A 14462-nucleotide genomic window follows, 5' to 3' on the forward strand; every position below is an offset into this window, starting at 1 on the left:
AATAAAAAATAAACTAAATAAATAACAACTCCCTCACTTTATAGATGAGGAAGCTAAGTTACAGAAGGTTTATTGGTTGCTCCACACATTCGTGCTAGATTGTGATTAAAATAAAGATCTTCTGACTTCTGGTCCAGGACCATTTCCATTCTGGCTGGAGTGTCCATGTAATTTATTGTCTAAGCTAGGACACATTTTAGAATAACACAGGAGGGGGGAAGGAGAGGAGAAGGGAAGGGAAGGGAAGGGAAGGGAAGGGAAGGGAAGGGAAGGGAAGGGAAGGGAAGGGAAGAAGAGGGCACTAAAAGTAGTTGATAGGCATTAATAGATCCACAAGAGTAGTAACCTGGGACTGTCCTGAGCAAACCAGAATGTGAGGTCACTCCAGTGAAACCTCACTGCATTTCCATCCACTTCCCATCTCAAGATTACCCAGCTCCCCACCTGCTAGCAAAGCCCTTCCCACATGGAATTTTTGATATCCAGCACCTCTCCATCTACTGAGTGTGCAGAACCCATGACTGAACTGGGCCCCTCTCAGGCTTTCCTATCTAAAGTCTTTTAGTGTAAGTTGCCCTCATACTTTGCCAGACTTTCATTTGTTGTGGGGGGAACAGGGCTTTGGGCAACAGTCACCCCTGGTGTAGAAACTGAATTGAAGGGGCGCCTGGGTGGCGCAGTCGGTTAAGCGTCCGACTTCAGCCAGGTCACGATCTCACGGTCCGTGAGTTCGAGCCCCGCGTCAGGCTCTGGGCTGATGGCTCAGAGCCTGGAGCCTGTTTCCGTTCTGTGTCTCCCTCTCTCTCTGCCCCTCCCCCGTTCATGCTCTGTCTCTCTCTGTCCCAAAAATAAATAAAAGTTGAAAAAAAATTTAAAAAAAAAAAAAAAAAAAAAAAAAAAAAAAAAAAAAGAAACTGAATTGAAGAAATGTTTGGGGTGGGGTGGCTAAAAACCTTACTGTATCAGTCAGGTTCTTAACCGAAAGCAACAGAGTAAGAGTCTGACTTGTTTATGTAGAAATATCTATCAGATACCACCAGGTGCCTCATAGAATTGCTAAGAAGACTGGATCATTCGGGCACCTGGGTGGCTCAGTCAGTTAAGCGTCGGACTTCACCTCAGGTCATGATCTCACGGTTCGTGGCTTTGAGCCCCGCATCAGGCTCTGTGCTGATAGCTCGGAGCCTGGAGCCTGTTTCAGATTCTGTCCCTCCTGCTCTCTCTGGCCCTCACCCACTCACACTCTGTCTCTCTGTCGCTCTGTCTCTCTGTCTCTGTCTCTCTCAAAAATGAATAAACATTAAAGGAAAATTGAAAAAAAAAAAAGAAGACTGGATCACTAAGTCTAGGAAGCAGACAGGAATGCAAGATGGTAAATAATAATAGGCAAACAACTAAACTAAAATCCTATCACAGAATTAATCCTATGAGGATCTGGTGATGTTGCCAGAACTGGGCTTTGGTTGCTACAGCTAGTGCTGCTGCCCTGTTGACCTAGAATGACCTCTGCATTGACCCTGCTCCTTTGCATGGTCAGCTCTGCATTCAGTGAGTGTAGTGAGAGAATCTGATTAGCCAGTCCTAGGTCATTCCTGTGAGTCTACTCTTGTCTTATAGTGGGAAAGAAGGTTCTCCCTAAGATAACTATATCTGTGTTTCCAAACACTTGCTGCCCCACCCTGGGGAAAGGATGACACTTCTCTGCCTCTCTGACCAAGTCACTTATTTTAGCCAATGAAATAGGAGCAGAAATGATGTGCATCACTTCCAAGTGGAGGCATTAAGAGCCAGTGTGAGCTCTGCCCTATCTTTTCCCTCTGCCTCAAGGACAGCACTGCTCTAGATTGGGGCTGCTGTGTCAGTCTAGGTACAAGAAGTGAAGATGATGTGGAGCAGAGCCAGAGCCATGGTTAACATGCAGCATTAGCATGAATTAAGGCCTTGTAGCTACTAAGATTGGGGAAGGTGTCATTTGTTACCAGGGCATTACTTAGCTTAATCTGACTGATACAATGTTGTAACCAAGATGCAAGATTCCTACGATGGAGACTTCCCAAACATAGAAAGGGACTAAAATAAGAAGAAGAAGAAGAAGAAGAAGAAGAAGAAGAAGAAGAAGAAGAAGAAGAATAAATTAGGAGCACCTGGGTGGCTCAGTCGGTTAAGTGTCCAATTCTTGATTTCAGCTCAGGTCACGATCTCACGGTTTGTAGGACTGAGCCCCAGACAGGGCTCTGTACTGACAGCACAGAGCCTGTTTGGGATTCTCTCTCTCTCTCTCTCTCTCTCTCTCTCTTTCTCTCTGCCGCTCCCTCACTTGTGCTCACTCTCTCTCTCAAAATAAATAAATAAATAAACATTTAAATAATAATAATAAATTAAAAAGATGCCACCTTTATATTTTTTTAAATTTTTTTTTTAACGTTTATTTATTTTTGAGACAGAGAGAGACAGAGCATGAATGGGTGAGGGTTAGAGAGAGAGGGAGACACAGAATCAGAAGCAGGCTCCAGGCTCTGAGCCATCAGCCCAGAGTCGGATGTGGGGCTCGAACTCAAGGATCGTGAGATCATGACCTGAGCCAAAGTCAGACGCTTAACCGACTGAGCCACTCAGGCGCCCCAAAAAGATGCCACCTTTAAAAAGTGCATCTTCATATATACAATTCATCCAAAAATATAATTTTTAAAGAATCATCTCCCTTCTCCAAGGTTTTACTTACATTGCAGCTCTTCCAAGCACTGCCCTAAGGTCCCCACAACACCATCAGAGTACAAAGTTTGCTTGGGTAGAACCCTTGGGGCCAAATCAGCAAATTCTTCACAATCTCTGTTGTGTGTATGTTAGAGAGATTATTTATATTGATCGTACCTTTAAAAAAAATCTCTGAATGTTAAAATTGATCAGGGGAGACTTCCACTGGGAGAGAATGGTTTTTGAAAAACACTCAGGCGGATTTAGACAATAAGAAGTTGTAAAGTGTGTATATGTATGTGTGTATGTATGTATGTGTGTATATGTACATATGTGTGTATGTGTGTATATGCATCAACTTTATTATATATATATTTTTTTAATGTTTATTTGTTTTTGAGAGAGAGACAGACAGAGCATGAGCAGGGGAGGAGCAGAGAGAGAGGGGGACACAGAATCCAAAGCAGGGTTCAAGATCTGAGCTGTCAGCACAGAACCCGACACAGGGCTTGAACTCATGAACTGTGAGATCCAGATTTGAGCTGAAGTTGGACGCTCAACCGACGGAGCCACCCAGGTGCCCTGCATCAACTTTGTTTTTAAGTGGGTTTATTTCTAAAAAATTAGTTACATGTTTTATTTTAACAAATTTAATGAAAATAAGAAATCTATTATTTTTCTAGTTATATAATCAAAATAATTGTGCCTGTTTGCTATAGAATTATTTTTCCTCTCCTAAGGGAATTAATTTCAACACAATATCCTGGTTTGCCCCAAAGTTTTAAGGTTCCACTATTTCATTCACATCCACTCATGACCTTCCAGTCCTTAGGACTCAGTTCACAGACTGAAAAGAATCCTTATGTCAAACAAAGGTTAACCAACAAATTCCAAAGAGAATTTACCTTTGAGGCTTTGCAGAAGAGACCAGGCAGAATTTGGGGGTAGCATTGGGTATTCACTAACCCAAGGCACAGACATTATTTGGGGATCCATCTTGGATGCCCAGCCCTCCCTCTTCTTCCTCAACATTTCATCCATTGGCTTCTCCACCTTCACTGCCTCAACCCTTGACTTACCACCTTGTCTCTCTAACAGATGGCCAGTGTCTCCCTACCACCTAATGGAGTGGTCTCTTCCTCTCCTCCCCTGGACAGCTGCGGTTTCTGGCACGGACCGCATCATCCTCAAAACTTCCTGTCTTCACTCCTTTGAGAGTTTTCTTTCCTGGCCTCCTTCCTCCATTATCTCTCAGTGGCCTTTAGGGGCATCTCCTTGTCTTTGCTTTCCCTGCCCTTTCTGCTTTAGAGATTTTTATCCACCCTCACACTTTCACCTCCTACTTTTATGAAGCAGCTCTCACACATATATTGCTAGCCCACAGGCCGTCTTTGTGTCGCGGGCGCACCTCTCCACATGCCTGCTCGATATCTCCCACGTGTGAATGTCCTCCTGGCATTTTAGGACTAGAATGCTAGTCCCGCTTCTCTTCCTCCTGCTTCTTAATTCAGTTGATTGCCCAGCACAATGCCATCTTCTCCTTGTCCCCCGAATCACATCAGTAACAGTGCTTGCCTCTATTCCTTCACTTGACATAACCTTCTCTTTCCCTTGCATTCCTCTTGACTTGCGCTTGGACCATCACTGCAGGCTCTTCACTGCTCTCCCAGACTCCCACCCGCCAGTGACGTACCCAGGTCCTCAGAACTCAGCCCCCTCACCAAGAAAGTTCACTCCCCTTAGAATGGCACTCAGGCCCTTCAGAACTTGCTCCAACCCACCTATCAAGCCTTAACTGCCACTAACTCTCCATTTGTCTCATAAGTGACTTCTTACCCATCTTTATGGACCTAAGAAAGCAAAAGCCTCTCAGAAGAATCTAGGCTCTAAAAAGAACCTCTAGAATCTGAGGGATCAAAGACTCTCTGGAGACTGGGCTTTGTCTACCTCCGGGTGTGGGACCCTCCAGAACACAGTGACTTGATTCATTCCCTTGGGGCCCCCTGCTCACACTGCTGCTTCTCCCCACAAGCCTTTCTCTTGTCAGCAGTGACCCTGAGCAAATTATTTAAATGCCCTGAGCTTCCGTGTCTTCCTCTGTAAGGCGGGAATAACACGTCACCTCACACTGCTGTGAGGACTTGCTGACTGATACCTAAAACCGCTTAGCACAATGCCGGGCACATGGTAGGTATGCAGAAAATGTAGGGTTTTTTCCTTTGTCTCCTGGCCAAGCATGTTTGTCTTCTAACCAGTGAAGCACTGTCCCTAGGTGTTACGTTTTCCACATTCGTTCATCATCGGTTCGCTCACTATTTATTGACAACTCGCACATGCCAGACACTGTTCTACCTGAGCAAGGACCCCAGCTTCATCAAGTGCCTGGTCTTACCACAGGGTTAGGGCTACGTTCTCCTCCAGCTTCATTTGAATTAGGCTTTTCTCACTGCGTGTTCCCAGCTGGCAGAGTCTCATTTCGCTTCTCTGCTTTCTTTTACTTCGATTTCTGGTGCTTTCCTCCAATACTCATAGCTTGTGGCAATGTACGATTGGGAAGAAAATAACTCAGAAAAACAGACAAAATGCTTAAAGATGCATAAAGGGTTGCGAAAGTACCCCCATGGTGTTTGAGAATTACCAACACTTGAACAGAAACAAGGCTAAGAAATATTCATGTTTAACTAAATAAAGCGCTGCTCCTGAGCACAAGTTATTCAGCTCAGAGAGCAAGACAGACCTAGAGGTGCTTGGATCAAATCACCATATTGACGAACTTGCTTTCCTCCATACTGCTCCCAGCCAACGTATAGTCATTCCAATTACTCCCAGATAAATTAGTTTTGACCAAATCTCCTGAATCCGCAAGCCCAGGCCATGTCCTTCTTTATCGCTCTGGTGTGGAGCTTAGTGCCTGGCACTGGGTAGTTGCTCAGCAAATTCTGGAGGCCCTCAGTTCTCCACAAAGGGTCCATATAGGCTGGGTCACCATCTTACTCATTTGTACACTCGTATACTAAGCACAGGGCTTGGTACACGGTAGGTGTTCAGTAAATGTCTGTTAAATAAACAAAAGAACGAACAAAGGGGTGGAAGGGTGTGAGTGGCAAGATGTCTAGAAGCTCCCTCTCAGCCCACAAGCTGTGACGGAGCTGCAGTCGGCAGGCTGTGGCTCTCAGAGGACTGAGGACCCAGAGTCTCTGCCATCATGGTGGCACAGGGTCATGTCTGTGTGGGGCCGCTCCCCCTCCCCCCCCCCCCCCATCACATAACAGGAGGCCTTCTCCGATCAGCCTGCTTTGGAAAACTGCTTGCACCTGGCCTGGAAGAACACAATTAAAAGACGCCGTAAAAATTGACAGATCCCGGTGCGGAGGGCCGAAAATACATTACAATTCCAATCGAACTATAAATAAAGCCCCTAAATTAAATAAATCTCACACAATTATGGATTAAAACATGTTTAGTGTTAATGGCCTTGCACATGGACCCTGACTCCCGAAATTGTTGCTGAGGCTGCATGGCTGGGGGATTGCATCATAATTAACACCAGGCCCTCCCAGGAGGGGCCAGCCTGAGGTTCAACCGCGGGCCTTCGGGAGGCGAGGAGGGGACCGAAGAGCCTTCCTGCTCCCAAATGCTCACCCAACCCTTTCTTGGAGACATTGACTCTTTGTTTGGAAGAACGTGACCTGGAGACTGCTGTTACTGCTTGGGGCCTGACGTTGGACACAAAGCTTATTCTAGGTTTCCTGCACTGGCTCCTCAGCCTGCCTTGTCCCACAGGTGTCCGGTGCACCGAATAAATGCCCCAATACCAAACAGGGGCTGTTGAAGAAATATCTGGATAGTTCAGTTATTTGCTTACTCCTACCGTGTTGCTCTGAAGTCCCTAAACTGTAATATAAATCATCAGCAATAATGTCATGCTTTGGAATGTCTAAAGTCTCCTCTAACAACCCTCAAACTTGAATTAATTGGACCAAGGAGGTTGGTCACATCATCAAGGACAATAAAAGCTACAAGGGCTCTAGCTACCACAAACCAAGGATGATTCCCAAATTTAGGAAATCTTTCAGGAGAAAAGCATGAAGCCTGGAGTTCTCATTCGAGGCAAATTCTTACCTCTCCCTGGGACCCAACCCTGGCCTGCAGGCATAACTGCTCCCCAGAGCAGGTAGTCCTGTGGCTAAGAGTGTGGGTGCTGGATTCGGGCAGCCTGGGTCCCGCGGTTGGCTCTGTCACTTACTAAGTGCATACTCGTCTCTGTGTTTCAGGTTCAGGTCTCCAAACTGGGGATAAGAACTTCTTAGCAGCAAGGGTCTGGCCCACACTAAGCACCCGGGAATGTCCACTGCTGTGATGATCGTCACCGAGGAGTAAGAAAGCCCATCCTCACTCGCGTGCTCCAGCTGTGATGCCGCGTGCCTGGTCCCCCTAATGACACTTCGGGAGAGAGAGTGCTGGCGTGGTTGGCATGCTTGCAGAAGTGGGGAGAACGTGGTTGAGGGCAGATGCACCACCAGCTGTCTAACTTGTCCCCTTGAACAGATTGCCTGCCCCCAGAGAGAGGGGTGATAGGGATTCACTGGTTCCTGGGAGGATGGAAGGGAAGAAAGCTATAGAAAGGGCGTAATCTGAGTACCTGGCAAACAGCATCTACCCTCAGTAAATGCTGGCTCCCTCCCCGTCTCTCTCCCAGGTATCTTTTAGTTGCCTTAGCAAAACCCAGAGAGGTTCTTGGATATCGGCCTACCCAAAGGAGGAGGGATGGCCTGGAAGGGCTGGCTGAGAGATGCAGAGCCACCCTGGGGAATGGCATTCAACAGCTCATAAGCTCCCTCCAGGTCTGTTTCCTCTGTTGCCCTAGAGGTGAGGGAGCCCTTGACCAGGGATGGCTGTGCGCTGCCTCCAATCCCTCTTTCTCTGTCCTGTCTTGGCATCTCTGACCATGCTGTTGTCAGACTGAGATTTTAAAGTATAGATCCTACCACATCACCGTCCTGCTTAGAAGTTTCAATGGGTCCCACTTAGGATAAAGTGTACACCTCTGAGCAGTCTTTGCAAAAGAGGATGATTGATCTTCTTCAATCTGTATACTTTGTACTCTGAGTTAAGTTCTCGGGCTATCTCTGGCTCCTTTTTGCTCCTATGGGCTTTGTACATATTTTTCCTTGTGTTTAGAACTTTCTTCCCACTCCCCCTTGCAAGCCTCACTTGGCTGACTCCTGGTCTTGGCTTATATATCACGTCCTGCATGAGACCTTCCCTGATCCTTCTTGCTTGACTTTGGTGCCCCTCCTGGGTGCCTCCTTAGCAGCCTGCTCAGACCCCATCAAAGTCCCTGTGTATTCAAGTGTAATCACCCAGTTACATGTCTGCAACCCTTACTAGACTACAAGCTTCGAGAGGGCCCTTCCCTTCATTCACCACTGTATTCTTGCAATAACACAGCGCTGGGCTCAGAGCAGTTACGCAGAAGATATGAGGGAGACCTGTGAATCTTGGCCTGGAAGACTTCTGGTCTTACCCGTCCTTTTACTTGCAGAAATAAATAGAGATATATAGGTATAGATAGAGATATAAATATAGATTTATTGCAAGGACTTGGCCTCTGTGACTGTGCATGGGCTGTCTAGACAAGTCTGAAGTCCATGGGGTCAGCTTTCAGGAAGGGCAACGAGAACCCCCCCGGCATGCTTTGAAGCTGCAGCCCACAGGCAGAATCTCTTCTTCAGGAAAGCCTCAGTTCTTAAGACCTTCAACTGATTGAATCAGGCCCACCCAGGTGATCTAGGATAATCTTGGTTACTTACACTGATTATAGACTTTAATCACATCTACAAAATAATCTCCTAGGGACACCCAGATTAGTGTTTGAATTACTGAGGACTACAGCCTCGCCAAGCCCACACATAAAACTGATCCGTCAAGCCTGGAGCTGCTGTGAAAATTCACATCGGTTGCCTCCTGCCCCACATGATCTCTGTGCCCTGTGCATCCTCTCCCTGTTGTGCCTTCCAACTGAGGCAGAGAAGATTAGCACGCACTGCTCTGAGGCCTTCTCCAAAGGGTATTTCTGGGTAGGATTATCTCCAGAAGGATGCCTTTTTTCTTGTAATGAACTGCAAAGAATCTGGAAATAGTGGTTTCGTAAGTGAGAAACCATATTTGACTCCCAAAAGAGAGGAGTGAGGGAAGGGCCAGAAGGTGGTGGGACGCAAGGCCTGTCTTCCAATGGGAGGCACCAGAATGGCTGTTCGGTTGTTTGGGGCTGGCCTCCATTCTGATCTGTCAGTGCTGGGCCATGTTGGACGTTAAATATTTTGCCTATCAACACTAGGCAGAGGTTAGACTCCCCTGGGCCAGTGTGGTTTAAGGAGAGTAGCCATTTAAAATATACCTGACAGCTTGGTTCGTCAAAAAAGGCCATTGATATTTGAGAGTCCCTGAGACACATTCCCTTCTGTGGATTCCAACATGGAGATGGGGAACCAGGCACACCCTGGGGAGGCAAAGATTGTGCCATCGGGTTAATGCTGTAGAAATCATTATGGAATCCGGCAATGGAGAGTCTCCTCACAGTGGTTCAGAGTTAGAGCCTGTAAAAGTACTTGCAGACCGCTGCTTGCAGGAGTTGGGACTGGAATCCAAGGCAGCGTAGAAAACTCCGCACATCAGAGCTGGATGAGAGCACACAGCTGACTCACTCCAAGCTTCTCAGGACAAGAATCAGCACAGCCCGTAGGTATTTGCTGAAACGTGTTCCCCAAACTGGTGAACCTGCTCCCCAGCCCCCTGGTCAAATGTCTGGAAATACTGAGACAAGAAACGCAATTAAGTAGGAATCTCTTCTGGGGAGCTTCTCCTTGTTAACGTACATTGCCATTGTCCAAATACAGAGTAATGTATTTGTCCACTACGGCTGAAAGCTTCTAGTTAGAGGAAATGATTTCTGATTGGCCTCATAAAATTTTCTACAGAAAAAAATATAAGTTTGGAAATAAGACAAAATAAATCCGTTTCATCATGCTCAGTTATGACAGCAGGCACGGAGGAAGCATTCTCCCACTAGGAACATGTTGCTTGGGGTGGAACATTTCTCTCCATCAGCAGCAGGGAAGCGTACCCTGAAGTTGCTTCTGCCTATTTGAAAGAGCTTTCCTGGTAGACTTTCAGAATCAGTGGCCTTACCAATGTACATTCCGTTTGATTCAGTGTCTCTAATTCTATGGGTGTATCCTAAGGCAATAATAAGAGATGGATATATCTCTTATTATTTACATTTGAAAAAAATGGAAAACAACCTAAGCAGCAAACAGGATTGGTTAAATGGCCTCAGGGATTTAAAAAAATTGTTTTAATGTTTATTCATTTTTGAGAGACAGAGAGCGACAGAGCACAAGCAAGGGAGGGGCAGAGAGAGAGAGGGAGACACAGATCCGAATCAGGTTCTGGGCTCCGAGCTGTCAGCACCGAGCCCGACATGGGGATGGAACTCACGAACCCGCGAGATCATGACCTGAGCCGAAGTCGGCCGCTTAGCCGACTGAGTCGCGCAGTCGCCCCAGGCAATTTTTAAATTAAACTTAAAACACTTGAAGTTCATTAGGAAGAAAATATATGTAAAAGTAGTCAAGGCAACTTTGAAAAAGAAGAGCAATAAGGAATGCTTTGATTTAACAAATAGCAAAGCATATTACAAAGTCATAACGATTTAAGCAGTGAAATAGTTCATGTCTTTCTCTCACACACATACACATGTGTGCATGAGCACACACACGTGCACACACGTTTACTTTATTCATTCAGTTAGATCTTCAGTAAATACTTGTTAAGTATTTACTGAGTCCATACTGCATCAGGCACCACCCTAGCCGCCAGCAATACAGCACTGACTTATTTATCATTTATACTTCCATTCCCAAACCCCAACAGGGAAATAAGCTTCATGAGGACAGTGGTTGGGTCTGTCTTGTTCCCAGGTAACGGGATCCCAAGTTTGTCCGCGATGGTCATATGCCAAGTCCCAGGTGATGAATCATGATTTTCCAAGTCAGGGTTGGCATTTTTTTTGTTGTTGTTAAAGGGCCTGATAGAAAACTTGTAGGATTTGTGGCCATACTGTATTACAATTACTCATTTCTGCCATGATAGTGCAAAGGCAGCTATAGATAATACACAAACGAATGGGCATAGCTTTGTTTAAAAAAAAAAAAAAAGAAAGAAAGAAAACACCTAAGAACTTTAGTCACACACAAAAAGGCGATGGGACAGATTTCAGGACTTCTTTACACTCTTAAAAATTATAGAGTTGGGGCGCCTGGGTGGCTCAGTCGGTTAAGTGGCCGACTTCGGCTCAGGTCATGATCTCACGGTCCGCGAGTTTGAGCCCTGCGTCAGACTCTGTGCTGACGGCTCAGAGCCTGGAGCCTGTTTCAGATTGTGTGTCTCCCTCTCTCTCTCTGCCCCTCCCCTGTTCATGCTCTGTCTCTATCTGTCTCAAAAATAAATAAATATTTAAAAAAATATATTGAGGACATTGAAGACCTTCTGTGTATGTGGATATACCTATTAATGTTTCACATATAAAGATTAAAACTGAGAATTTAAAAAATATTTATTATTTCATTTAAAAAAATAATAATCCCATTATATGTTAGTATGAAACAACTATGTTTTCCAAAACAAAAAACTGGTGAAGCATTATTTTACATTTTTGCCAACCTTTTTAACATCTGGCTTAATAAAAGACAGCTGGATTCTCGTATCTACTTCTGTATTCAGTCTGGTGTGGTATGTTGTTTTAGCTGAAAATTTAATCTCATACAGAGATGTGGTTGCAAATGGAGGGCTCACAGAACCTCTGAAAAGGAGACCCTCAAGACACCTTGAGAACTACTGGCCCGTGTTGATCACAGGGATATTCCTCCCCTTTGCTAGATACTCAATGTCCCAGTCCCCCTTACAGACATGGTGACCATGTGACCCAGTTGCAGCTGGCCTTGTGCTAGCTAGTAAGCTTGGGTAATTTGGTTAACTTCTTCGTGCTTCATTTGCAAAAGAGAGAGAGAGAGAGAAAGAGGGAAAGAGATTTAGTAAATATCACGTGTAAAGCACCTACATAATGTCTAATAGTAAGCAAATGAGTGATACAAGTATCTTTATGATGATGGTGATGTGATGATGATGATAGTCAATTAGATCTCAGGAATGTCTGCTTGGGGTAGCCCTAGGTGGTGCTTACTTTATAGTAAATGGACACACCTCAGAGTGTGGACAGAGCCCCTACTCAGTTGCCCAAGGCAGCACTTTATACCTGGCTGTGAACAATAGTGGATAACAGAGGGTCACAGCAAAGAGCAGGAAACAGGATGAATTTGGGTATCTGACATCACAGCTCTTGAAATCTGTTGGTCAAATGCAGTCCCATGGCTCTGGATGGCTACCATGGTGCTGGTGCCCACTTCATCCACCAAATCCCCTGTGATAAGCAGGATTCTAAAGATGGCCCCCAAGATGACTGTCCTCTTTTTATTTAATCAATCAAGCAGTACTAACCTACGTACTGCTGTGAAGGGGCTTTAAGGATACAATCAAGTTTACTAATCAGCTAACCTCAAAATAGAGACTGTGGCCTGGATTATCCAGTTGGCTCAGTCTTGAGCTCATGAAGGCAAAGAAATTTCTCCAGCTAGAGTCAGGGAGATGTGGTGGAAGGGGACAGCAGAGGACAGATAAGGAAGAAGAAAGATCAGAGAGATATGACACATGAGTAGAGCTTGGCCATTTCTGGCTTTGAAGATGGAGGAAGCAGGGCAGGAACCAAGAAATCCTCTCAAAGCTGACAATGACCCCTGGTTGAAAGCTACCAAGAAAATGGGGCCTTCATTCCTACAACTTCATGGACCTGAATGCTGCCAACAACCTGAATAAGCCTAGAAACAGATTTTCACCCAGAGCTTCCGGTGAGCAGTACAGCCCTGCTGACGTCTTGACTTTAGCCCAGTGGGACCCTGTCAGATGTGTGACCTGCAGAATCTCCATATAATAAATCTATGTTGTTTTTAAGCCACGAAGTTTGTGGTAATTTCTCAAGTAGCAATAGTAAACTAATATATTTTTTCTTCCCACATTGGGGTTTGGTCCATGCTGCGGCCTCACCCTACTGTTCCCTGAAGAAAAGTTTGTCCACCTAAGCAGGACAACTTTTATTATGCAGCACAGATTGGCTTCTCCCTGTGTCAGCTTAATCCTGACAGAACACATGACAGATGCAAGAAAGTGCCTCAACGTGGCCCTTCCACAAAAACCTCATTCACGATGAATTCTCTCACCCCCTTGAAGGCAGAAATGGTTGAATTAAATATATTGCATGTCTCCTGTCATATTTTTTCTTCTTCAAATCATGATGGAACTATGGATGGACGAATTCACCTTTCCTTTGTCATTTAGGTAAGTGGATCCAAAATCTCCATGAAGATGTTGGAGTTATGCCTTCTTTGGGTCAAGATCCTGTTCCTTCTGTTTATTTTGGGGGTGAGCTAGAGGTGACAGAACCTGAATCAGAGCTGAGTGGTTTCGATGCCAATGATGAGTCAAGTAGGCAGAAATATCCAAGTAATGTTCAGGATATATATATATATATATATACACACACACACACACATATATATATATATATTCTTCCCACTATAGAAAAGCAAAAATTCTGACCTCATCCATTTTAATTTAGTTGGCTTCAATCAATAATTATCAGAGATCTTTCTTGTTTTTCTCACTTGGATCACTGAATCTTGGACACAGGTGTTAGGCTTAAAAACCCAGACAAAACCAGACCAACTGGGTTTAACTTTGAAAAGCCAAACTAGAAGTGAATATATTCATTAGATCAACCCCTTGGCTTTCCAAAGTTTGGTCTCCATTTTAAGCTTGTTTCGGACAGATTCTAACAGGACTTGTGCTTCTTAATACCTGTACAGCCTTCGATTCAATTGCTTATCTAGGTAATGAGAACTTCATCCTTGTCTTCTAGTTCTATCCCAGGGCTGAGCTTCCCAGCAGGGCAGAGGTTGTGCTAGAGCCTATGGAGCGCCATGTATGGTAGGGATTTAATGGAAAGACCATGTGTTTTCTTTTTCTCTCTAGCCCCATTTCCCTCACAGAATGAAGGTAAAATCCTAGGATGGTGCAAGCAGGAAGAGAAGTGGAGCTCCTATGGATGTACGTGTGTGTGTGTGTGTGTGTGCGCACACGCGGGTTTCTGCAAATTGCCACAGGGCTCAGGAATGCTCCTTCTCTGGAATCTTGATAGAATTTATAGCCTGAGCCACATATGAGTTTAACCTGTCATTTTCTCTTTTTATGAGTACAACTTATCCCCATAGCAAAATTGAAATCTTCTTGAACACAGGGAATACATCTTTAAAAGAAACTTGTGAGGAGCTTGGGTGGCTCAGTCAGTTAAGCGTCTGACTCTTGATTTTGGCTCAGGTCATGACCTCGCAGTTCTTGGGATCAAGCCCCGAGGTGGGCTTTGGGCTGACAGCATGGAACCTGCTTGGGATTCTCTCTCTCCCTCTCTCTCTGCCCCTCCCCTATTCTCACATGCGCTCACTCTCTTTCTCAAAATAAATTTAAAAAATTAAAAATAAAAAGAAACTTGTATTCCACATGAGTGAAATCATATATTTGCTTTCTCTGATTGATTTATTTCGCTTAACATAAAATATTCTAGCTCTGTCTACTCATATGTGGAATTTAAGAAACAA

The sequence above is a fragment of the Neofelis nebulosa genome, chromosome 12 (genome assembly GCF_028018385.1).
Source record: "Neofelis nebulosa isolate mNeoNeb1 chromosome 12, mNeoNeb1.pri, whole genome shotgun sequence".
Classification (NCBI taxonomy): Eukaryota; Metazoa; Chordata; class Mammalia; order Carnivora; family Felidae; genus Neofelis; species Neofelis nebulosa.